General features: G+C 34.6%; 1 protein-coding gene across 3 annotated transcripts in view; it reads right to left on the reverse strand.

The window, feature by feature from the left end:
• The window catches only part of EPHA6 (EPH receptor A6), an 818,416-nt gene that overhangs the window by 758,808 nt on the left and 35,111 nt on the right, over positions 1 to 24,497 (reverse strand). The window lies entirely within an intron of this gene.

Consider the following 24,497-nt stretch of genomic DNA (forward strand, 5'->3'; position numbering starts at 1 on the left):
CTTTCCCATGATCAGCAATAATCTTTGCTGTTTCACTTTGTTTGGAGCCAGCTTTCACTAAGTAAAGCTTCTTGAGTTCACAGAATCTCTCCTTCACTCCTTTTCCACCCACTGGCCACAAGTGTCTGTACTCACCAGTGGTTTAGTGAGTTTCTAAAGAAATTCCCATTGTATTTTGTTGAGTTTCAGGTGATTATTTTCATTGTTTCTTCTAGTTTATCAGGGAGAGATATGAAACAGTCCCTATGCCTCTGGAAGTCCTCTAATTTTTTTTTTTGAAGCTTTCTTTTGTTTGTTTGTTTGTTTTTGTTTTGCCTCCAGGGTTATTGCTGGGGCTCAGTACCTGCACTACGAATCCATTGCTCCTAGAGTCTATTTTTTCCCTTTTGTTGCCCTTGTTGTTTTTTATTGTTGTTATTATTGTTGTCATTGCTGTCATTGTTGGATAGGACAGAGAGAAATTGAGAGAGGAGGGGAAGACAGAGAGGGGGAGACAAATATAGACACCTACAGACCTATTTCACCGGTTGGGAAGTGTCTCCCATGCAGGTAGGGAGCCAGAGGCTGGAACCAGGATCCTTATGCTGGTTCTTGCGCTTTGCGCCAGGTGTGCTTAACCTACTGCAGTATAGTACTTTGGTACTATATGATATCATGTGGCCCAGGAGGTGGATAAAACACTGTACTCTCAAGCATGAGGTCCTGAGTTCAATCTCCAGCAGCACATGTACCAGAGTAGAGTCCGGTTATTTCTCTCTCTCCTCCTGTCTTTCTCATTACTAAGTAAATAAAATCTTAAAACAAAGTTTCTTGTTATCCTTCTGTGCATAATGAAATGTACTTATTGAATCTACGGTATAATTTATTGTTAAAAAGAAATCTAACTATTGGAGATCAGGGATGCCCCATTACCACATAAAAGCAACAAAGAAAATAGTCTGTATGGTTGGTATAACTGTACTTTGTTGCTTACATATGTTTCTCTTTCTTGCTTTTTCTCAATAAAATGAGATAAAAATAAAATGAAATAAAACAAAACAATTGGACTGGGAAGGAAGGTACTTAGCAGTAAAGCACTTGCATGAAATACTGAGTTTGATGCCTGGCTTCAGTCTTAAAAAGTCTAACAGTTCACTACTCACTCCCCTGTATAACTACCATTTTGTGCATACTTAGCATATTTACATATAAGGTAAAATTTAGAAAGGTAGACTTTTAACTCAGTATAAAAATACTTCACTATATTTAGAGTTATTCAGTGATATATCAGAAATTCTCAGTAATTAACAAGCTAATTGTGGCAGTACACAAGAACAAATGAGCTATCCACATATACCACATGAAAAAATGGAAACTTACATTATATGTAGACCAAATCCCAAAAAGGGAATTGAATGGTTGTAGAAATATATGCCCAGAGACATACAGGACCTTTCTCAAGGTTAAGCATAATTCAGCAGCAGAATCAACATTCACAACTCCCATCCAGAGTTGCCTGTTAAGAAATTGAGGTTTTAGGTCACGATATTAAAGTAGCTCACATAATATACCTGCTGTTATGTTACACTGAGCTTGGCCATGGCTTTAAATTTCATTAATTTATTAATACAAAAAAAGACAAATACTGAGCACTTATATCATACAAGAAACTGGATACTTTTTAAAATGTGATATGAAAAATATGTTAAAAGTATTCCATCATTAGTAGTTTCAAAGTATAAAATAGTGGGCTGGGAAGATAGCATAGTGACTATACAAAAAGACTTTCATGCCTGAGGCTGAGGATTATCAGGTTCAATCCCCAGCTCCACTATAAACCAGAGCCCAACAGTGCACAGGGAGTGTGTGTGTGTGTGTGTGTGTGTGTGTGTGTGTGTGTGTATGTTTCTCCTTTTTCTCTATTTCATTAAAAGTAGATAAATGAAATATTATAGTAAAAATCAATTTATACAGAAAGCATAGTGTTATGATCACTAGTCTTTTGTCTTTCTTATCAATAGCCTGATAGTGTACTAAAAAAATTAGTAAGAAAAATCACAAATGCATAATATTTTTACTATAAACATATACACTGTAAATTTAATGTTTCATGTGTGTATTTTCAATTCCCAAATGCCAATAAGGAGGTAGCAGGAAATTCTAGAAATCAATCAAATTATTGTTTACTGTTATTTTCAAAAAAACTTCATTATTTTTATTTATTGTAAAAAAAAAGTCCACTGGCACTTATTACTGAAAACTGAAGTACATGGGAGTTGGGTGGTTAAGTTGAGCACAGCGGGTTAAGTGCAAAGCGCAAGGACCGGCATAAGGATCCCGGTTCCAGTCCCTGGCTCCCCACATGCAGGGAGTCGCTTCACAGGCGGTGAAGCAGGTCTGCAGGTGTCTATCTTTCTCTCTCCTTCTCTGTCTTCCCCTCCTCTCTCCATTTCTGTCTGTCCTATCCAACAACAGTGACATCATCAATAATAACTATAACAATTAAAAAACAACAAGGGCAACACAAGGGAAAATAAGTAAATATAAACAAAAACTGAGGTATACGAATTTATTCAATATTGTCTAACTTAGACCACTGTTTCTGACTATAGGGCTTTAGTCAGAAATGTGCCCAAACAGTCCTCATCTAGACAAGCCATATTTAAAATTTATAAACTACAAAGTTAACATGTATTTACTTTTGCCCTAAAAAAGTATCTACTAGCTACTTTATTTTTGTCACTATTCAGGTTTCATTGCTCCAAGCTGACCACTTTCAGGTAGAGAGAGAAAGAGAGAGGCTAAGAAAGGGAAAAGTAAACACAGCACTAAAGCTTCCTCCAGTGTGCTAGGGGCCAGGCTCAAACTTGGATGATATTCACAGCAAAGCAGTGAGCTAATTCAAGTGAGCTAATTTTTAAAGGATAAAGGTACAATAAAAGAAAGTCATTTCAATCAACAGTAAAAATACATCTGCCATCAAGAGCCTATCTGTCGACACTTCTCAATATCTATTGCTAAAATCCCCAAAAGATTAATTGAATCAATATAACAGAAGAGGCCTTTGACTTCTGTATTTTTTCAATCTGTTTCATTCAATTTAAAATATCTGAAAAAATTATCTCTGAGTGTTAGCAGATTATAATCAACAGGTGCCATTTCCTTAAAAGCTGGTTAAGATGACCCTTTCATTTCAAAGGGCCCCTTAAAAGACAATAGTGTTTTTTAATATTTTTATTTATTTTGGATAGATACAGAGAAACTGAGAGGGAAGGGAGACCTCAAGAGCAGAGACACTTGCAACACTTCACTGCTCATGAAGCTTCTCCCCTGCAGGTGAGGACTTAGGTGTTGAACCTGGGTCCTCGCACTCTGTAATGGGTGTGCCCAACTGTGTGCCACCACATGGCCCCAACAAAAACTTTTGATGGGAAAGTGATCAGCATTTTATAACAATATGGACACAGATAAAACTCATTTTGTGTTTTATTTCTATAAATTTTATTAACTACTACTATTATTAATTTGATAGGACAGAGAAATTGAAAGAAAATGGGGCGGGGAGACCTGCAGCACTGTTTCACTTCCTGTCAAGCTTCTCTTCTGCAAGTGTGGGTCAGGAGCTTGAGCTTGGGTGTTTCAGCATGCAAATATGTGCGCTCAACCAGAGGCACCACTGCTTGTTGGCCACAATCTTGTTTTCCTTACTGAAAATTATTTAAAGGAACTCTAGTACTCCTTCATATTTAAGGTACTTTCTGTGATACAACCCACTCTACAATCAACTTGCCCCAAACATAATGCATTTCACTAATCCACTAACAATAGAAGTATCAAGCATCTCAGAATCTGAAATAAAAATTGTCAAAATCTAAAGAGAGTAAAGTGCATGCAACTTTATTCTACCAGTCTCAAATGAAAGCTAAAAATTAGCTACACAAAATATAAGAAATATGCAATGAGAAATTCAATCTTAAAAAAATCTTTATTACAGAAAGTCAGGAAAATAAAATATGCCAGTATCTTTTGTGGAAAATAATATGTTTCATTGATTATTAAAGATACTAAAATTTGGATATCAAGGTAAATAGAGCATGTATAAGCCACATATGTAATATCAATGCAATAAAAAATTAAAAGGCAATTATAAGACGATAGGAGAGAACTCTAGGGAAAGAGAGAGACAGACTAGGAGTATGGATCGACCAGCCAACGCCCATGTTCAGAGGGGAAGCAATTACAGAAGCCAGACCTTCCACCCTCTGCAACCCACAACGACCCTGGATCCACACTCCCAGAGATAGAGAATGGGAAGGCTATCAGGGGAGGGCGAGGGACGTGGAGATCGGGTTATGGGAATTGTGCGGAATTGTACCCCTCTTATTCTATGGTTTTGTTAATGTCTCCTTTCTTAAATTAAAAAAAAAAGTTATCCCTTTTTAACAGTAAGTCTAGAAATAGCTGCAAGTCACCAGAATTCAATAAATGCTATTTGTAACTTTTTCTGTCATTATAACTAACAATAATCAAAAGAGCAAATATGGTTTCCAAGCAGATCTAAAATAACACCTATAATAGTCCTTCAAACATAAAAAATACACAAGTCTTATTGAGAAAATAAAGTGCATATGTAATCAAGGTTTAAATATTTGCATTCCAGGTATCTACAGTGAAATATTTTCTAAAAACTGCTAAACACATATCAGCAGGTATAATACAAATTAATGGTGTGTACATTATCTTTTTTAACCTTGTAGACTCTTTTTAACTTTAAATAATATTAATAGCAGAATTGATAGTGGAAAATTATCAAGATAAATTTAACTTAGGGTCAACTTTTTGTCTATTAATTTCCTTTTCAGTAGTCAATATACACTCCTATTTGCTCTGTCTACTACTTTTATCTGTAGTTTAGGGATCAAAAGATGTAATTGGAAGTTATAGAGAAAGGTGCAAAGACATTCTAAGAAAGATATATGAGAAGACACAAGAGCATGTGGGATACCAGAATGTCTAAAGTAAAACAGCTATGTTTCAAATCCCCTTATTGGAAGAGTATTCAATGTATAAGTAGATGAGATAAATGTATAAGTATTCAATGTATGAGTAAATGTCGTGATGTATTGTGGAATAAGTGTTAAAGTGTGAGAAATCAGCCTCCACGAGTAAAGAAAATGAGACCTAGGGATGAAAAGACTGAATGTAAGTGAAACTTACCAAAGATGCTTGGCAGGACCCATTTCAAATACAGTGTTGGTCTCAGAAAAATAGTGGGAATCTGAGACTGCAGAATCTGCAGAAATAAAAGTAAAAACAAAAAAGAGAGAGCAAACGGGAGGAGAGAACAAGGAGCAATGCAAGTTATCTTTTCTGCCACCTCCCTTTCTTGCAGTTATGCATAACAATTTCTTTAGTAAATAAGTCTGGATAGAGTGGTTTGTTTTTTAAGGGAAAGTAATGTTTCTGTAACTCACTGGATTTTTCATTGATTTTTTAAAAATCTCTTATCATGATTAGTCTTTATAAGATATGATTTAAGTTCTGTACTAAAAACCCATCTGAAACTGAAAATGGACCCAGTGCCCAGTACCAAAGAAAATCTGTCACACCAGTTAGTGCATGAAAGGGAATGTGCTTTACTGCTACTTGAACCCACAATCAGATCTTCCTTCCCAAGGAGTGTCACTTAGCCTTTCACACATTCATACTCAGATAAACACAAAGTTATTCTGAGATTTGTTACAGTAACTTTCATTACTCTCAGATATATAAACATTTACTACATTTTTAAATCAATGTATGGTAAACTAATATCTATTCCTCTAGTATTTATATGATTCACCATTCTTACTAACTCATACAATCAATACTAATAAAAAATAACACGAATAATTAAGTGTTCTTACATTCTATAAGATGCTTTTATAAACTAGAAGATTTAATGTAAGTTTAAAAATGTAAGATATACAACTTCAGGAAAAAGTTACCATTCTAAAATACAGTGCCACAAAAAAGTGAAAATTTTATTTTAGTTTTGATGACATAACATCATTTCATGTTTATTTTTCTTGGAGACCAGATGTTGGCACACCTAGTTGAGCACATATGTTACAATGTACCAAGGACCCAGATTTGAATGTCTGGTCCCTACATGGAGGGCGAAAGCTTTGTGAATGTTAAAACAGTGCTACAGGTGTCACTCTGTCTCTCCTCCTCTCTATCACCCCCTTCTGTCTCAATTTCTGACTGTCTCTATCCAATAAGTAAATAAAGATAATAAAAAATTACTTTCTCTGCAAAACTGTATAATAGTTCACGCTTCATTAAAAATACATATTTTCACACTTAATGAGATTAATTTGAGAATCTGAATGAATAAGCAAAGTGTCTTATGCTGAGCAACTGCATGCTTAGGTTAATAATTATAAATATTAAAATTCAACCAAGAAATGTGTAGTCTACAACTATGTAAAAGATTGAAGAGTTTTAAAACAAAATAATCCTATAAAGTTATTCAGACAGGGAATATATCAACTGGGAGTTGTAAATATATCCAAATGAACATCAGCCACATATGCTGTAGAGAAACTCTCTTTGTAGTATAATAAACAGGTTCAATTTAAGTATTATGAACCATAGAGTCATATTCCTTTGCTCTCACAGAAATTTCTCATAAATAGAAATACAGCTAGTCCTCCCTAGGCGACCTTTGTTTACAGACTGCTCAGAGTTGTGACTAGCTCTGTTACCAATGTAATAGTACAGTGGGGATATATGAGAACTCTGGTCATGGAAAATGGCAGCACAGTGATTCAACTTCAAGACTTTTAGCTCATATCACCTCTCTCTGTTTTACTTTTGCTTGTAAGCAACAATGTAGACCACACTCCGTGGTTTCCACCTATACATTTTTACTTTATTATGTACCCAGTAGTAAACTTTATTTTTAGTCAACTGCACTACTGAATAAATATTTTTAAATATCTAAAACATTGTAACTGATCTGAAATTGACATTAAACTATTTAAAGATGGTTGATAAACCCACTACCATCAGCGCAGTACATTATGCCTAAAATATTGATGACTGACTCCGCTTTTATCAGCAAATTCATTTATCAACTAGATTTCAGGAATGGAAGCCAGTCGCTAAGTGAAGACTACCTGTACTAGGAGACAAAGTTGTTGGTTTATGGAATGTCATTGCTTTCAAACACGTTACCGTGCTATCAACATTATAAAGAACAGCAGTCTTAATGTTCTTTAGTCACTGTTTTTAATCAGTTTATAACTTCAATTTAGCAAGTAAGATACTATGGGCTTTACTTATTTTTCTGACATACATTTTTCATGCCTGTTTATGTTCCCAAACTTCAAATTTAGAATGACTGCCATCTGGAATTATAACAAAAGATGATAAATTCCTGTTACCTTGTTAATACAATTTCTCAAAGAAGGTTCTGAGTATCTGAGTCAAATGGATTGTAATTAGCATGGGGTGGATGGGGATGAAATCCCTTCATCTTCAAGTCTTACTATTGTTCTTGTACGCTTCACACTAGCTGTTTTTGGATAATCATTCATTTTCCCTGAGTTTTGCTCTAATATTATTTTACCAGTCAAATCTTCCAGTTCTAGCACCATTTCATAATCTATTGTTTTCATCTTATTACCTTATTCCTTCTTGCACATCATATTTATTTATTTATTTATTTATTTTGCCTCCAGGGTTATAGCTGGGGCTCGGTGCCTGCACTACGAATCCACTGCTCCTGGAGGCTATTTTTCCCATTTTGTTGCCCTTGTTGTTGTGCTTGTTGCAGTTGTTACTGTTGTCAGAGCTGTTGTTGGTGTTGGATAGGACAGAAAGAAATGAAGAGAGGAGGGGAAGACAGAGAGGAAGAGAGAAAGACAGACGCCTGCAGACCTGCTTCACCGCCTGTGAAACAACTCCAGGGGGGGCTCGAACCGGGATCCTCAAGCTGGCCCTTGAGCTTTGCTCCATGTGCTCTTAACCCGCTGTGCTACCACTGACTCCCCTTTGTAAATATACAGAGCACCATTTCCCCAGAATCTTTGATTGCCTTGCTTCTACTTAGATCATTTAAATAAGAAATACTGATGAGGGAATAAAAATTGAAGAGGGCTAGGAGAAGGAGGGGAGAAGGAAGAAAGAAGATAGAGAAGAGATAAAAGAAGTCAATTGGCTCAGGCTCTGTCTCTGACTCTGTCTCTGGCTGGCTCTGGCTCCAGGTGCCCTGGCTCCAGCTCCGGCTCTGGCTCCAGGCACTGTAACCACACAGTTACAATTATTATGTTGACTCCAATAATTGCACAGATGAGTCCAAGAGTGCCAGTCATATTCAAGTATTAAAATCCTTGGTTATTAAGATATCTGCAACACCAGTAGGTATGTGATTTCTGGCTTGCTACAAAATAGAGAATCTGTAGTTTCAAAAGTAGAAACAGCTAAGACATTCCCTTTATCTCCAAAGCTTACTGGTCATAACAGTTGCCTGATTTTACTTATCTTTTAAGCAGATTCACTTTTAGTTCTCCAGTTCTAACAGGTTTGAAAACATTTTTGTTTATTTATTACAATTCTCCTTGTTTCAATTAACTAGAAATATTTATTTTCCTACCACTTAAATAACTTTGTCAAATACCTACTCAATTTAACAGAAAATATTGCCATCCTTTCCAACACAGTAATCCCACAAATATGTAAAGGAATGTCAAGAGGTGCCCCACTGCTATAACTCTTTCTATGGTCTTTTCAGTTAATTCATTGTTTATCCTATTAGTAAAATAGTACTCAAGTATATTAAGTAAGCAATGTCTTCTATAATTTATATTAAAACAGACAAAAATGGTTTCCAGCATAATGATCAATCTTCCCTTTTTACTATATAGGCTTTCTATTTAATATATGTAAATTTAAGTTATAAATCATAGGTTTTCTTTTTATTCTATATGCTTTAATAAATTTTTAGTTTTAATTTTTAACAACTTTGTCCCCTTTAGAGAGCCAAGCATTCCCTTGCTTACTATGAGTATAAAATGAATATGAATACCATCCATAATTCAATTTTAAAGGATGCAAAGTGAAAATTCAAAGTGATAATCTCACAGAATCCTCTCAACTCAATTCTGAGTTTAGGTGGTAACTAGGTTTCCAACATGTAAGCAACTAAAGGGCACTAGATATTTTCCTATAATTGCCTAAGTTTTCTGTATCATTGATTTTTACAGGTATTTTCAAGGTTAAAATAGGTTATTTTATATAGTATGTATAAATAACTTTTATATAGAATTACTGACATATATACTTTACAGGCATTTCATTTCACATGTCTGTCATCAATTACAGACCAACACATTGGTGCTAAGAAAGAAAGTTTAATTAGAATCAAATATCAGAGGCCAAGTAATGGTGCACTTGTTAGAGTGCACATGTTACCATGCAAAAGGACCTAAGTCCAGCCTTTGGTCCCCATTTGTAGGGTAAAAGGAAGCTTTAACAAGTGGTAGAGCAGTGCTGCAGGTATCTTCCTTTTTCTCTATTTTTGTTTCACAGTTCAAGTCCCCACTCCCCACCTTCAGGCAAAATATTTCAAGAGCGGTGAAGAATGTTTACAAGTGGCTATCTTTCTCTCTCCTTCCCCTCCTCTCTCAATTTCTCTGTTATCCAATGATTCTCTGGATCTCAGTGCTGGCACATAGCCCCAGCGATAACCCTAGTGACAATAAAAATAAAATAAAATAAATGAAAGATTTAAAATTTATTTAACCTATGAAAATTTTACATTCAAAATGTGGAAGTCCAAAGACACTGTGGTTTTTCCATTTTATCACACAAAGAAACACTTTAGGTTTTGCATAATAACTACAAGACTCAGTAATGATGTCATTCATCACTTCTTTCTAATGCTTCCTCATGTCCTCCCACTCATATTGAGCAATTCTCTAAAATCAGTCTTTGAAGGGCCATGACTGGCAGAAATGAAAAGTCTGCTTACCAGCCTATATGCCAGAGCTATTCCTGGAGCCGCACACTCCACATGAACTTGCTTAGTAGCATTCTATAGATTCCCAAAATGAAGTGGCCTTTAGCATGTTTGCTAGAGCAGCTTTCTCTCTATCCCCTAAACAACATCTTTCCTATCCTGTTTTTTATATTGCTAAGTCCACTGCATCCTTCTCTATCTTCTTTCTGACTCTGTTTGATTAGAGTTTTTTGTTTTTTTTTTTTTTCTTTTTCCAATAAGTGAGGACTGGAAAACACAGCTCTGAATCACCTACTCACCAGACAAAACTTATGAAACTGAATTTTTGTTTATTGACAATTGAGGATACTGTCTTGGAAATAACAATGATTATACAAGAAGATTTTCATGCCTGAGGTCCCAGGTTTAATCATTAAAGCACTACTGTAAGTCAGAGCTGAGCAGTACTGTACACAAAGCAAACAAAAGAACAAAAATTGAAAATCCTAAAGAGAAATCTTGGTCATTTTCCTCAACAAGGTTTCACCATAATTAGTAAACGTTTTTTATTTTTATCTTTAAGTCTGTGGACCTAAATCCCTTCAATGGAATAAGTCTTTGATTTGGCTGAGGGTGTAATGTACAGACATCAATCTTTGAGAAAGGTAAAAATGTTCCCTTCTGACATAAAAAATTCTGTAAATCATTATTAATAAAGTGATACTGAAGTAGAAAAATATTAAATTTATTTTAAAAATATTTTCAATGATATTCTGATATTTAATACAAATTAATTTCATTTTTAATAGTTCAAGCAGTTAGAATTAAAGATCAATAGCACTATGTACTGCACATATATTTGTAGTATAAAATAATAATATAGAATTTCTACATACAAATTTTTAAATTAGAAAGTAGCTTTTACATTGTCTTTCAAATTATATATCTAGCTTCTCCCTTCTATGCATCACTGAAAACAGATAACACATTTATACACTCGCACTGAATTCCCTCTCCTTAGTTCAATAACTATGAGGTATTAGCAACGACAGAGATATCAGTCCAATTATTACTGTTTCCTATTTTGAAGGATGTGAAAGACACAATTATTCCAACCACCAAAGAAATAATAGAAGATTTATATAACTAGCAGGGTTTAATGCTGTGTTTATACTACTGTCCCAGAGTAAATATTAATTTACACATTTCATTTTCAAAAGCAACTAGCTTGAATAACAATTTACTTTTAATTTTCAATTAATCTGCCTACAGAACAGGACAAAGCCTTGCAATGGAAAGCTCACAAAAACCAACTAAATGCAACAGAAAACTATGATATTTTTGCATCATTTCAGAAACTTTTTTTGATCTATATATTGGATGGTTGGAAAAGTCTTGATGTATTTTTCTTTTTTAAACTTCATTTTATTTGCTAGAACAGAAATTGAGAGGGGGGAGAAACTTGTGAAGTTTTCCCTCTGCAGGTGGAGACTAGGGGTTGAGCCTGGACCACTGTGCATAGTAATACATGCACTTAACCAGGTGTGCCATCACCCAGCCCCTTGATGTATTTCTATGCAAAAAAATGTCATGAATTTTTTGACAACCCAATAATAACTACTGGAGTCCATAAATACATTTTTATAATATTTTTAAGATCATATTCTGAGGTTAGAGAACAATATACATATATTTATAAAATTCCTTTGTTTCTATTATTCCTTGCTGACTATAACAGAATTTTTTTTTGTAGTTTTTGCTAGATAGTACCCTTCATAACATGACTAATTCTCACTAACTTTCCACTTTGGCTTTCTGACTATTCCTGGATGACAATGAATTTACTCAAGATGTTACACACTTTCACTGAAAAATATTGATCTCATTGATTTATGTTAAATCCTGAATATACTTTTTATATCACTATGAAAATTAATTCTGTTGACAGATAAAAGATTAAACTGTGCCCCCACCCCCTCCCCATCCTCCATAACTTTATATACACCACAAATCTGTGTTACCTCATTTTGAAATAATCTTTGCAAATAGGTCATATGTTGTGGGGGGAAAAACATATAGTGGCTCATTTTCAGACTATAAGGTTTAGTGGGAGAATATCAGTAACTAGCTTGTGCAACAAATTCTTCTAGTTGATAAAGGCAAAAGGAAAGCCTCAGGAGCCAGGAAGTAGGTCTGCTTGCATCTACTCTCTCTCCTTTTCTACCTGCCTCCCCCCCAATCTCATTCTGTCCTTCAAAATAAAATAAAAATGAAAAATGGCCACAGAAGCAGGAGATAGACCTAGTGGTGATTTAAAAATCTATATCATTATAAACCTATAAGTATATATATATAGATATAGATGTAGATGTATAGGTATAGACATAGATATAGACATAGGTATAGACATAGACATAGACACAGACATAGACATAGACAGACAGACATAGACATAGACATAGACATAGACATAGACATAGACATAGACATAGACATAGACATAGACAGACATAGACATAGACATAGACAGACATAGACATAGACAGACATAGACATAGACAGACATAGACATAGACAGAGATAGACATAGACAGACATAGACATAGACAGACATAGACATAGACATAAACATAGACATAGACATAGACAAAGACATAGACATAGACAGACATAGACATAGACACAGACAGACATAGACATACACAGACATAGACATAGACAGACATAGACATAGACATAGACATAGACATAGACATAGACATAGACAGACATAGACATAGACATATCTACCTTCAGCTTTCAGAACTTCACATCTCAACTGCAAAGCACATGTGCTCGGAAAGTTCTTAAATCAAACAAGATATTAGCGAAGTTCCAAGCCAGCCAAAGATACAATTATTACAAGAATAAGAAACTCAGAAGCTCAAAGGTAAAAGTAGAAAGTTACTTCATAGGATAATGGTGGAACTTAGATGACATCTAGTAAGATTGTAACCCCTACAGTACTCAACAAATGAGAAACACGGAGAGGGATTTGAGTGTTAAGGAATAAATGTCTTGCGGCAACTGCACTGAGTGGTCCTAACTATTAGATATCTAATCTTGCAAGACCTTAATTATAACATCACACTTTCACTATACTTCTTATCTCTGAGTTCATTTTCTGAGCTTGGACAGGTGAAGGTACTTCTCACAGTGATAAGTTAGAGCAGACCCTAAATAAGTGACTAATGTTCATAGAAGCATGCTAAGTGAAAATATAAACACCCCCAGGCAGGAAGACAATCATTCAGTAAGAAACCAAGAACTATATAGCTACAAACAAAGGGATGGTAAACATGGTTAACAAACATGAGAAGCTTAGAAGAAATAAAGGTAGATTATTTCTCAGAGTCCTCAGATGTAACATGGAATTGCTAGTACAGTGATCAAAGATACCTTGTCTGCAAAAATATGAGACAATGAAGCACTGTTATTTGAGTCAACCAGCTGGCAAAATTTTTCATGGCAGCCCTAGAAATCTATTACAGATATATTTTTGATTTGGGTATAGTTTTAATAAATCATAACTAGTATCTGAAATTATCTATAGACTGCATTTCTTGCAGGTACTCATAATCACTGGTCACATAAATTACATAAATAATTTATAAATTTAAAACATGTTTTTACAGTCTAAGTGAAGAAACTTAAAACTATAAAAATCTTTTTATATCCTGTGCAATTTTTTTGCCTTCCCAAGTGAGACTAATGGTAGTAAAGTTAAAGAGTGACAGCAGAAAAGTATTTCTGAGACATAAAACTACCTTCATCTCTGCATACTATGCTAGGTTTCTTCAGTGGTTTTCCCACTTCAATGTGTGTGTGTGTGTGTGTGTGTGTGTGTGTGTGTGTGTGTGTGTGTGTGTGTGTGTGTGTATCTGTGTCATATACAATACCATGGTTATCAATAACAATATTTGTCATATTATAAACATTTTATGGAGACAGTTCACTGTTTTAGTAGTAAAAACAGTGTAGAGCATGATTATAAGATGTTAATGTATAAAAGTTCATATTCCCTTTCCATGCATTGTCCCAGCTAAAGGTTCAATTTCAGTGCTATAATACTAGTTTCAATGAAAGCTTTTACTCATAAGCAGTATTTACTGCAAAACAAGTAACTGCAGCAAAGTTTCCAGATTTCCTAAAACACAACCTAAGGTTTAAAACATAATAAAATTTATATTTTACTTTTTATACATCTGTGTGTTGGTGAATAAAATGTTTTGTTTTGTGAACTCTCTGGCATTGACCAGCAACATTAGCTAACTCACCAGTCAAGACTATTTCCTTTCTCATAATGTACTTTCTGTGAACAAAAGGAGATATTACTAAAATCATATACACTGAAATGCTAAAATATGCATTAAGAATTGTTATGCCATTCATATTATCAGAAGCACACTAACAAAATATTTACCAACTTCAGAATCTGTTTGAAAAGAACTCTTACATAAAGGAAGTCAGCAAACAGGTGGAAGTCACTCATGTGGTATAACCTGAGAAAAAGAAAGCAAAGGGTAGCATGGCCCTTGTCTTAGAGCAGTGCAATCAACTGATTTTGTCTACTAAGATTCCCTTGAAAGCATATTCAGTACTTAGAAAACAGCAGTCATAAGAAGAAATTTGGTCTTCTAAGACACATCTAACAAGATTACTAGGAATTTTTTAGTACTCCACCAGAGGTCATATTCATTACTAAGTAACTGCTGTATTATTGTCTCCTAAGCCTTCCAGATAACTGTTTGGCTAACCCCATGGGCATTATAAAATTTGCTACATTCTGTGTAGTCTAAAAAAAAAAAGACAAAAAACAAAAACAAAACCTGAAAGGTTTCCCCCTAAAATCTAGCACTAGATATCACCCTTTTTTTTAATTGGGGGGATTAATGGTTGACAGTAAATACAGTTATTTGTACATGTATAAAATTACTCAGTTTTCTGCAAAACACTTTCATCCTAAGCACAGGTCTTCCTCCACCATTGTGTCCTAGGACCTGAAAACCCCACTGAGTCCTTTACTATGGTGCAATACACCAAATCTAGTCCAAGTTCTTCTTTGTATTTCCCCTTTCTGTGCTTATTTCTCATCTGACTACGAGTAGGTCATCCAGTTGTCATCTTTGTCTTTCTGGCTTGTCTCATCTAACATGATTCCTTCAAATTCTATCCAAGATGAGGTGAAGTAAGTGAATTCATCATTCTTAATAGCTGAGTATTATTCCATTTTGTATCTATACCACAACTTTCTTAGCCACTCATGTGTTGTTGGGCATCTAAGTTGCTTCTCAGTTTGGGCTGTTACCTTTCATCATTTCTATTTAACATTGCCCCAAATGTTCCTGCTAGCAAAGCCAGACAAGAAAAAAACATAAAAGTGATCTATATTAGAAATGAGTAGTTGAAAATTTAAGTATTTGCATGTAACATGACAATATACCCAGAGAACCCTAAAGACACTACCCAGAAATGGAAATAGTTCAGTATACATATCTACACTATAATGCAGCAGATGAAGAATAAAATAAACATTACATTTACTAGTAAAACATGTTTAGCTTTACTAAAATAAAACAACGTCAAACCATTTTCAGAACCTGTTTTACATAGTATGGTACATCAGTTAACATACTTGTTTCACAGAATGCAGATTATAAAAATCCATTTAACACTGAATGCTGACCTGTGCTTTTATAAAGCTTGACGTGGCTAGAATAAATTCTCTAAAATTTATAGTCTATTTATCAATCATTAAAAATCCTTATGTTCTATTATTCATTCTTATCTTAATAATGAGGTGTAGAATTAATAAGTATCTGGAGTTACTATTTCCCAGATGTGATTCAGATCATCAACTATTCTAAACTGGTCATTAATTCTTTGAAAGAACTAAGCCTTGATTGGTGTTTCTTAAATAGCTTATAAGATTTTTATAGTCTTTTTCCCCACAAGTAAACATCTTTCCACTCCATTTTAGTGGAAAAATCAGTAATCAGAACATTAATTGGACTACCTAAATATAAAAATGAGAGTAAAATTTTAAAACTTTATTCTTAGTATTAAAATATCTTTATTGGAAGAAATAATGCTTTACAAGCTAAATGTTGTCACAAGTACAGTTTCTTACCCCTCCTTCCCCCAATGCACTATTCCTGCCATCAACTTAAGTCTTCCTCTGCCATATTTCATATACACAAGACCAACAATGATTAAGAGCATGGTCAGAATTCCACAAATTTTTAGTCTTTTCTTCCTATGTTATTCTACCCAAAGCTACTATCAAACTCTTACAGATATAGTAAATTTTTAAAAATACAGTATTTACATAATAGTATCTTTTATAAAGTAATCTTTTACCTGTATGTCTACTTGGCTACTTAGCTAACATTTATATGTCAGTCACTATACTGCCTAATTTAGAGGTTTATGACACGTATAATATATTTAAAAACTTGGCTTTATGGGTTTGGATGGTAGAGTACCTAGAAGAGCATGTATGTTACAGTGCTCCTGGCCCCCATCTAAAGGAGAGTAGCTTCACTGTTAGTGAAGCAGCACTGTAGGTGTCTCTCTCTCTATCCTGCTCTCTCTATCCCTTCTCAATTGATTGTCTCTATCCAAAATGAAAATAAAAACGAACTCATTTTAATCTACTAAAAGAAATACACACACACACACACACAGAGAGAGAGAGAGAGAGAATAAGACACACACAGAGAGATAAAACACACACACACATACACACACACACATATAATGATAAAATTTATGTTGTGAACTGAGTTCTAGGACTCCACTAAAAATAATTTCCAAATTTACAACCTTTGGTAGAAAAATGTAAGATTGAGAGTACCTTAAAGAAGAAAAATTAGGATTTAACAACAAAAAAAATTTTTTCTGAATAAATTCATCAAAGTCATGTTCATACACAAGGCAAAGTAAAACAATTTACATAAAAACTATGGAAGAGAGGAGTAGCTGAAAGTCAGGGACTATCAGAAATTGAAAATGGAGACGTAGTTGAGTGTCATAGACTAAATGGCAGCAAAGGACAGGAGGGTGGTTAAGTACAGTAAAACATGATCATATTTTCAGTTTAGGTTAGCATGGTAACTGAATGAAGCATGTGTTTTGAGGGGTAGGCATAGGGCTTACAGAAAGAACCAAAAAAAAAAAAAGTGGATAACTTAAATAACAACCAGAATATCTGAAGCTTTACCCCTGCAGGTGAGGACCAGGGGCTCGAACCCAGGTCCTTGTGCACTATAATCTGTGCACTCAAACAGGTGCACCACCAACCGGCCCCTGATATCTACATTTTATATTATGAAGAGTTATATTTTTTTGCATAGCAGTAGCTATTTCCTCTCCACTGTGTCCTACCTCTAAACTATATAGCACTGAATATGACAAGATACTTAGGAGAGTTAAGGATTTTAATATCACAAATAACTGAGGGTCCTCTTACTACTGTTTTATTTTTCTCTTTCATCTACAATGTTATCTATAAGGTACAAAGAAATTTAATTAGAAAAGTAAACCTGAATGCTAATGTCTCAATATCAAGTATATAATTCTTATTTCACACATTTTCAAATTACAAAAATAAATTCAAAAGATACACAGTGTACAAAGTTACTGCAGAAGCAATGACATTTTTTTTACTTCACTAGGTTAAAATAGGCTGGCTTTTTAAGGACTATTGGTTTCTTTACCAGGAGATTTTCAAAGAGTTGGTATAAGCCTTTCAATTTTTCCCAGAGTGAGATTCAATATAAGCAGAGTATCAGTTTATCGATAACAAATAGAAAAATCCATGGTGTATGCCTAAATGTCTGTGGAACACTCTTCAGTATTCATATAATCGCAATATTATCATGTAACTTATTTGTGTAACATTTTATTTCATTAGTATTATATTAATATTATTATTGTCTCCAGACTTATCGCTGGGGCTCAGTGCCTGCCCTAAGAATCAACTGCTCCTGGAAGCTATTTCCCCCATTTTGTTGCCCTCCTTGTTGCCCTTGTTGTTGTATTGTTATGTTGTTATTGCTGTTGTTGTTGGATAGGACAGAGAGTAATTGAGGGGGGAAGACAGAAAGGCACCTGCAGACCTGCTTCACTGCCTGTGAAGTGAAGCCCCTGCAGATGGGGAGCTAGGGGTTTGAACCTGGACCCTTACGCTTATCCTAGCACTTCCTGCCATGTGTGCTTAATCTGCAGCGCTGCCACCCAGCCCCCTGTAGCATTCTTTCATTAATTATCATGGTACTATGCCAAAATCTTCTGCTATATTATCAGAAATTTATTATCCCAGAGTAGTAGACTGAGAAAGGACAGTCTATCAGACAAAAAGCCTTGTTAGGAAAGCAAAAGAAAGTCTTGATCTTAGACATTAAGAACACAATGTTAACAGTTATTACTGCAGGCAGGTAAGATAACTTAGTCACATAGTGCACATACTTTGTAGCGCACACAGTCCTGGCTAAACCCAGACCTCCATTACACTGAAGGAAACTTTAATGTTGTGGCCTCTTTCCCTCTATCTCTCTCTGTGTTTTTCTTTCTGAAAAAGTTAACCTGGAGTGATGAAGTCCCAGAGACAACAGCAATAACAACAAAAAGCATTATAACTATGGTTCTCAGAGTCTTTTCTAAAATCAAGGCTCAGCCTCTCTATACTCTACACATTCAATTTCATTCCATTTTCAATAAATCAATAATGTCATATTGACGATATTTTGAACATCTTTTCCATCCAATTTTCCAGGGCATCTTTCATTTCCAAGGGATCTATATCAATGCCTTTTAATTTTTTTTTAATTGTCAGAGCTTTTAGAATGGGGAATTTCACAACTCTCAGGCCAAATTTTTCATTTCCTTTATTTTAGAAAGAAAGACACAGGGAGTCGGGCGGTAGCGCAGCGGGTTAAGCACGGGTGGCACAAAGCACAATGACCAGCATAAGGATCCCGGTTCAAGCCCCCGGCTCCCCACCTGCAGGGGAGTCGCTTCACAGGCGGTGAAGCAGGTCTGCAGGTGTCTGTCTTTCTCTCCCCCTCTCTGTCTTCCCCTCCTCTCTCCATTTCTCTCTGTCCTATCCAACATCAATAACACCAATAACTACAACAATAAAACAACAAGGGCAACAAAAGGGAATAAATAAATAAATTAGTTAATTAAAAAAAAAAAAAGAAAGAAAGAAAGACACAGAAAAAAAGACCTACTCCAGTGCTGTGGCATTTCCACATAATGCCAGGGCTGTGCACAAGAAAAACCAAGAGCCCTACAAGTCATGTATCTTCTAGTCCTTGTATATATGTCTTTCCAGGGTAGGGCTACATACAAACATAATTTTACCCCTTCAGGAAGTTACTTCATTCAGAAAGATACACAGAAAGAGGAAGAAACATTACACAAAACCGGATCTTCCACCAATGCTACAGTACTTCCCATGTGGTACCAGGACTTGAACCTTGGTCATGCACATGGCAAAACACACAGCCTGCCTAGTAAGCTTCCATTCTGACTGTGTTATTTTCATAAACAAACTAGCACAAACACGCAAACAAAAGGGTTCAGGGACCTGAGATAGTTCAGTGAATGAGGTAATGCCTTACTATGTATGAGACCCTGGATTTGATCCCCAGAACCACACAGGAACGTTATCATCTATTCCAAGGAAATTCAACAAATGGTAATACAGTGGTTTGTTTCCTCTGCCTCCAACACAATATAAAAATGGACCACAGAATATGTTCAACAGTGTCACACATGTCTGAGTCTCTAGTTTATTCCCCAGGACTTCATCAAAAAAAAAAAAGAAAAGAAGAGAAAAGAAAAGAAAAACGTCATTAGTTTTTGTTTAAGACAAGCCAGAAAATTTACCTTTACTTTTTTTTCACTCTAATGAAAATATATACTTAAATTCTATGTTCTCTGCAGTAGGAGGTAGCATCTAATAATGGTCTTACTCTATTAAATCCCTTCAGTCCACCAACACAAATAATCCCTCAGTCCACCAACACAAATGATTCTCAATTGTAGGCATAATTTTGTGCCATCTGTTACAAGTTGTAATGGACTTTATGAAAGTAAGGTAGAGGGAAATGTGTTAACAGTTAACAGGTGATAGATACTAGATGATAGAAAGTGATAATTTTATTTGGAACAGAGGAAAGAAGACAAATTAAAAGTGAGATGACATGACCACTAACTGATCCACGAGCTGGACCCAGTCAGAGGCTCTTCTCTCCACCTGTCTGAAGCATTTGTTAACTATTCCTGTGGTCTTGAAAGCATGAATTAAAATCAGTTGTACATGCATATTAATTCAACCTAGTTGACCCCTTTATATATACTATTTTTATAGATGATTTTATTGGCAGAATGTTGCTTTAAAAGACTTACTGTCAAGATGTACAATTTTACATCTTCTCAAAATAGAAGTTAGGGTACCACCTGCTCTACAAACTCGCCCTCTGTCTCCACTACCTGACACTGGGTTAGTAATCCTCTTTTCACCCTCCTCTCATCTCCTTGCTCTAGGGTTCTTGGACCTGTTGCAATATACCACAATTAGTTAAATTTTACTCAATATTTTCCCTTTCCTCCTGATTCTTGGAGGTGAAAGTGGATGTATACAATATGAGTTCATCAAAGGGAAATATTCTCAGTTATGTTTCCTTACTTATTAAAGCCTGGCCAATCTGCTACATCAGCTTCTGTCATCCCATTCCCTGAATTTCCTATAAAGGGAAAGATTTAAAACAAACAACGAAACTTTCTGAGGTTGGAACCAACATCAACGTTCCTAAAACATAACAGACATATAATAATTCTGGGGGCCAGACAGTAGAGTACACAGGATTTCTGTTCAAGCCTCCTGGTGCCCCTTTGAAGGTGGGAGAAGGACTCATGAGCAGTGAAGCGGTGCTTTGAGGATTTCACTTTCTCCCTGTGTCTCCTCTTTCCTTCACAGTTTCTCTTTATCTAAATAAGTTTTTTTTTGGAAAAAAGTATTCATTAAAATAATAATCACGTTCTTTCCTCAAGTTAGTCCCTTTGCCTAAAAACTATTCTGCTTTCTTTCTCATATGTAATTTATTTTTATAAGAAAAAGCTGACAATGTCACACACCCCTACAAATTTTCCCTGTCAAGAACTAATCCCTTATTTAATTATGATTAATTATTCTTTGAGAAATTCTTCTTAGAAGTACCCGAAGACATTTTTTTTTACCTTACTTAATGGTATGGGTTATTTTTACACTGTGAAATTCCTTGAAGTTGGTATAAATAAAATCTAACAATGTATATGGTATAAGGAACATTAACATGTTAAATAGAATTCTGGATATTGCTTCTAATAGTGTATATTAAATGTTGTCACAGATGAGTTGACAAAATAAACATTGTAAGGTATTTAATTTTGTGTTAATTTTTACAAGCCTAAAAGATGATTTGCTTGTAACTATTATTCATGTTCCACATTCACTAAGTATAGGTGTTCCTTCCTACTCAAAGGACCAATGACCATTTTGTTCAGGGTCATGTCATGAATGTCCACTCCCGTAACTATGACAACGTGACCCTACTGTGTAACAGTAATTCTCAAGTAAAGGACATTATTAAATTAATCATATTTCATATCATAAAACATGGTTTTAAAGTATCTCTTTGTTCAATTGTTCTGGAAAGCAAAGTTCTACCAACTGAAAATTATTCAGAGAATTACTAAATATTCTTTATATCATAAAATTTTCAAATATAGGGGCCAGGAGGTGGCACATCTGGTTAAGCGCTTACATTACAGTGTGCAAATACCCAAGTTCAAGCCGCTGGTCCAAGGTTCAAGCCCCTGGTCCCCAACTATAGGGCGAAAACTTAGTAAGTGGTGAAGTAGGGCTACCTGTCTCTTTCCCTCTCTATCTCCCCTTCCCTTCTCAATTTCTGTCTTTATCCAATAATAAACAAATAAACAAATAATAAAAAATTCCACATATATCACAGTTGTTTTTTTCTACCCATAACATTATCAGATCAACTGAATTAGCTTATCTGAAAATAGCAATATTAGTTTAAATGGCTCAATAAACAGGAAAACCTGAAATCATATAATCAATAAAATATATAGATATAGATGCTTGTAATGTACTATACAACAGTTAACAGTTTTCTCAGGTTTGAGATATTTTTGGCCAGGGTAGAGAGATAGCATAATGGTTAGGCAAGCTCTGAGGTCACAATTCAATCCCCAGCACCACCTTAAACTGGAGCTGAACAGAGCCCTGGTCTCAGGATAACTCTATCTTGCTTGTTCTTGCAGGCTCATGCTCCCCCCACCCACCGCCCCTTAAACAAAATACTTCAAAAAGAGAAGAATGTTTGCCCAAAGTTTTAAAAGTAAAACAAATTTAATAATATAGATGTCTAAATGATTTTACTCTTATCATTTAATCTTTGGCAACTTTTTCCTTTAAAGTTCCTCATAGCTGGTCAGGGATAGACAGCATAGTGGTTATGCGAAGAGACTCTCATGCCTATGGCTCCAAAGTCCCGGGTTCAATCCCTAGTACCACCATAGTCCAGAGCTGAGCAGTGTGCTCTGGTAAAAATTAATAATAATAATAATAATAATAATAATAAGTGAACAGATAAATAAATAAAGCAAGCAAGCTCCTCATAGTTAACTGCTCATCTCCTTATTTATTTTAAGTGACAGCTTTAAGTAAAATTCAACTCTGTAATTAATGCTCGTCATTAAAATAAAAAATTGTCTTTTCTTTAAAAATAACTCATGTTATCTATTTTAATTTCTTTGATTCACCATTGTCTTATATAATTTATGTAGTGTCAGCCATATCTATTAGAAAATATGTATATGCCCTCTATTTTTCAAGTAATCTACCTGTTGCTACTTGCTATGCATGCATTACTATTACAGTAATATATAACATTCTAACAGTGAGATTCCAAATAATTAAGTATCTGATTTTTTCCCACCTGGGTTCTCACGTTATATATTAATTTGCTTATTAAAGGGAAAATAAAGTTAATCAACTATAAAATATCACATATAAGTAAAAGGACTTGATAAGTGATATAAAAGGACACAGGTTCTCTATAGTAAAACTATAAAAAATAACTGGAAATAAATTAACCTGAGTTAGAGTATATTACTCACTATATTTTGTCTATAACTTTCTTTTTTTTGTCACTTTCTCTCTTTAAGTCAGTGTTCCTCTCATGGGAAACAGAATTAAAGACAGACGTCATGGGGCCATTGTGTAAACGTAAAAGTCTAATACAATGTCTGGAAAATAGTAAACTAGACGATAAGCACAACATTATAGACACTTCTGTACTCCTTTGCAACCGGAAATGGAAACAGAGAGATTTCTCCTTTCAAAATACATATTGCAAAATCATCAAAAGAATGATAGCAGTATGTTTTGCTTGAAAGCCCATTGCTTTCTCCACTGCACCACCTCCCAGCCCATGCAGTACGTTTTGTATAACTCTTTTCAATCCTAATTTCTCCTAGTTAACAGTTGGTTATGGAACTCATTCTAACAAAACTAAACACTAACAACAAAGAAAGAGCAAAGCTCTTTCTGCTCTCCAAGTGGAAGCTTGGCTGAGCCCAGTGGTGGAAATGGGCTGGAACCTAGGTCGAGCCCATCGCCAATCGGCATACTATTCAAGCGGAGTATTTGGCCAGCCCAATTTTATGTAGCTTACAGGAGTAGTAGAGAAAGATATTTATTTATTTATTGAAAGTAACTATGATGAATGTGAAATATTTAATGCTGTTAACAAAAAGAAAAAAGGTTGTTTTATTAGAAATAAAATAATGAAGATAAAAATATAATTGTTTAATAGATGTTTTTCTCCAAAATTACTTGGTAAAGGAGCTCTACTAGTAACATTCAAATCCCAGAATAAATAAATAAATAAATAAAACCACAGCGTAAAAAACAAATTTAAAAAAACAATCAATATATTAAAGTCAGAAAGATTCACACTTCAGAGAAACTATTAATTAAAATTTTCATTTTTACTAAATAATTATTCATGTTTAAGATCAAATTCAAACAGCAATACTTTGAATAATTTTAAATTCATAAAACATGGTTGAGTCAACATATTTTTCAGGCTTCAACTTATAGATGTAATGGAAAAGCAATATAAAATATAGCCAAAATGTGAGGAATCAGAAAAGCAAAAATTCTATGAAAAGGAAAACTAACAAGTATATCAGAAAACATTTGACTACTTTGATTACAGAAAATTTTGTCTAAAAGGCAAAATCTAAAACAGCTTTGAAAACCACTTTTATTTTAGCTTAAATGAAAAATAAGTATAAATACACTGCCCTATGAAAATGATGCAATATAAACATGTATACAAAGTATAACCAAACTTAAATATTTTCTGTATAATGTAAGATGTCTGCTGAAATTCAGAATAAATAGAACCAAAATTCA

This window comes from Erinaceus europaeus, chromosome 14 (genome assembly GCF_950295315.1).
Source record: "Erinaceus europaeus chromosome 14, mEriEur2.1, whole genome shotgun sequence".
Classification (NCBI taxonomy): Eukaryota; Metazoa; Chordata; class Mammalia; order Eulipotyphla; family Erinaceidae; genus Erinaceus; species Erinaceus europaeus.